This window comes from Beta vulgaris, chromosome 9 (genome assembly GCF_026745355.1).
Source record: "Beta vulgaris subsp. vulgaris cultivar EL10 chromosome 9, EL10.2, whole genome shotgun sequence".
NCBI lineage: Eukaryota > Viridiplantae > Streptophyta > Magnoliopsida > Caryophyllales > Amaranthaceae > Beta > Beta vulgaris.
In genome coordinates this window covers 23,535,670-23,538,796 of record NC_079210.1, presented here as the reverse complement: position 1 = coordinate 23,538,796, position 3,127 = coordinate 23,535,670, and the positions used below count along the sequence as shown (strand labels likewise).

Below are 3,127 nucleotides of genomic sequence, written 5' to 3'. Positions count from 1 at the left end.
TTCTTCAACTCTGTCATGGCTGGGTCACAGAGGGGAGCAGGCTGTGGAGGTGCTTGATTTCTCTGAAAACCAGGTGGAGCTTGTTGTGAGGTTGGTATTGTTGACCCTGTTGTTGAGGTGGATATGGTTGTTGAGGTTGAGGGTTCAACACATTAGTACTCCTATATGAGAGGTTGGATGGTGTCTTAACCCAGGATTGTAGGTGTTGGAATAGGGTTGAACTGGTTCCTAGGTTGTGACTGGAAAGCATTGACGACCTCACAGTTATTTCCCAGCGCAGGACACTCTTGAGAGTTGTGCCCAGATATTCCACAAGCATCACATATGTGCACATTATAGTTAGAAGCACTAGCCATCGCATTAACACTCATGTGGGAGGAATCATTACCTAACTTCAGGGATCAATTTCTGAGTTAGAGAGCTAGTTGCCCAGACAGTAGGAAATGGCTTCAACATCATGTTTACCTCCCTTTTTCAAAGAGGAACGAATGGTAGAGGCTTGATTAGATGCTAGCTTCTCCAAAAGTTCATACCCTTCCTCAATTGCTTTATCCATGAAGAACCACCAGATGCTCCATCAATTACCCGTCGTGTATCTGCATCAACTCTAGTGTAGAAAATCTGACACAAGTACCACTGGTCCAACCCATGATGAGGACATAGACGCTGCAGATCCTTGAACCGCTCCCAAGCTTCATATAGAGATTCACCAGGATCTTGGGTGAAAGTAACTATGGCATGTCTCATATCTGCAGTTTTCTGGTAAGGGTTTGATGAGGAAAATCTTGGAAAGTTCTGGCCAGGTGGTGATGGTGGAAGGCAGCTTTTATACCAGAACAAAGCTTTATCGCGCAGAGAGAAACCAAATAGGAGGAGTTTCATCTCATCAGGAGTAACACCAGCTTGCTTCTGAGTAGCACAACACTGTAAAAATCTCTGCAGTGCTGATTTGGGTCTTCAGATGGTAACCCAGCGAACTGATTGTTCTGATATTCAGAACATGAGATTTGATCTCAAAATTTGTAGCAGCAATAGTGGGCATCCGTACCCCAGTAGGCACGTTATCAGGAGATGTGTTGGCATAGTCTCTGAAGGTTCGAGTAACATTCTCACCCATGTTGAAGAATAGGTGAGGTGGGGGTTTCTTGTGTGGGGAAGATGGTGGAAGGTGTCTTTTGGGAGGTGGTTCCCTGCAGACAGCTTAGCTTGTTTAGTTTTCTTTCTGAGTCTACGAGCGGTCTTTTCAATCTCGGATCGAACGGGATGAGATTTGGGATTTCAATTTCCTGCTCATACACCAAAAACACTAAAACAAACGTGAGATGCTCCAAAGAACAGGTGTTCTTCAGAGTAGAGGTTAGTTTAATACTATAATTCAGAAAAATAAAATAAACCGTCTCCCCGGCAACGGCGCCAAAATTTGATAGGCTAAAGTCGTATCACCTAATCAAAAATAACCTAAGGTCCACTAACTAGTAGTCAGGGAAGTCAGGATCGAATCCACAGGGAGAAGTTATATATCGTATCTGAACTCTAATATTAACTAACGAAATCAGATGAATGGTTGTGTTACTAAACTAAACAGATAGCAGAATTAAATATGAAGGTGTAAATATATTAATAAAGTACTAGAATCATGGATCACTATGCATACAATTCGGGAAATCAGGATAAATAATAACCACCTAGTAAGTCAACTGTCTAGGGCACATGTAATTTCTCTCGAACATTACCTCCCTCAAAGATCACCCAGCCGCTCTCGCATAGTCAAGGGTCATTTGCCTAATAATTGAAAGCCTATACGGTATCTCTCCTCTCGAAGTAGATTCAGTATTGCACAAATAGAAATATAAATCAGGCCTAACTTATAATCCTAGCATGAAGAATCAATCAAAGGAAACAGTTGAAATACAAGATAATCAAACTAATCTATCAATCCCTCATTGCATACATAGATCTCCACAATTCTAGTATAGAACTACTCACTCATAATCATGAAAACAATAACAAGAGTCATATAAAAACTCATACTTTGAAACATGGCAATTAACTAAGAAAATAATCTAATTAATAATGGAAGAAATAACAAAGAAATAATGAAGAAAGATTACCGAATTATATTGAACTATGAATAAGCAAAAGGTTTGATCTTGAATTGAAATCACAAAGCACTAAATTAAGGTTCTTGAAACACTCTCTAGAGAAAACTACTAATAAAAACCAAGATGATCCTAATAATTCTGATTTTCCTATTTATACAAGCCCTAAAACAATTGCCAAAAGTCTCGAAAAAAGGACCCGTATTCATTAAAAAAACCGCGTGTCGTCAGCCGCCCGATTGGGCCAGAGATGCCCGATGGAATCGGGCTCAAAAGCAGAGAAAGGGCCAAAATCCACAGGCGCCCGATGAGATCGGGTTGACCTGCCAGATGACATCAGTCGGCCTATTAACATAGCATTTTGGCAGCAGCTGGCAGGGGCGCCCGACGTCGGGCCAGGTCGCCCGATCGGGCGGAAGATCGAATCACGACTGGGCGTCCGACACCCGATCGGGCCCGCAACAGAAACATGGAACCTGCTTCTTCACTCGATCGGGCTGGGCCGCCCGATCCTGTCGGGCCGGTCAGCTTAAGCTCGTTTCTTGTTCTTCCTTTGCTCAAAGTCCTGGAAAGCATCCTCGGGATCTTGAAACTCAGCGTCCAACCTCTCTAATCCAGTGTGCAATCATATAAAGTAGGTAATAGCTCCCTAAAACCTACAATCCAATACAAAACAGCAAACCACAACTAGATGGAGAGAGTTAGTACCAAATGGCTCCTAAGAGCACCATAACCATAACTTTTAGCATATAAATAGGGGAGAAAAACTCTATATAAAATCATAAACGAAGAAACAATTTTTTTTATAAATCTAAAATGTCAAATACAAAAGATAACCTGAAAAAATAACTTAAAACAACCTAGCATTTGGACTAATTATTGTACCAATTTCAGTTTGATTCTTGGAATTTATTTTTTTAGTCTTCTCAAATTGATGACTTTTCTTTATTGCACTTCTTTTCTTTGTTTTTGAACCATCCAAGTATAAAATAACCAATGCAGTTGTACTTGATAAGCATAGTTCTTCT

The 3,127-nt window shown here is 40.8% G+C and overlaps 1 non-coding gene across 1 annotated transcript; it reads left to right on the top strand.

The window, feature by feature from the left end:
• The first annotated feature begins 643 nt into the window (after positions 1 to 643).
• LOC125493961 (small nucleolar RNA R71) lies at positions 644 to 750 on the top strand. Its single transcript, XR_008967846.1, has one exon. It is a non-coding gene; the product is annotated as a small nucleolar RNA R71 (small nucleolar RNA).
• Positions 751 to 3,127: the final 2,377 nt, after the last annotated feature.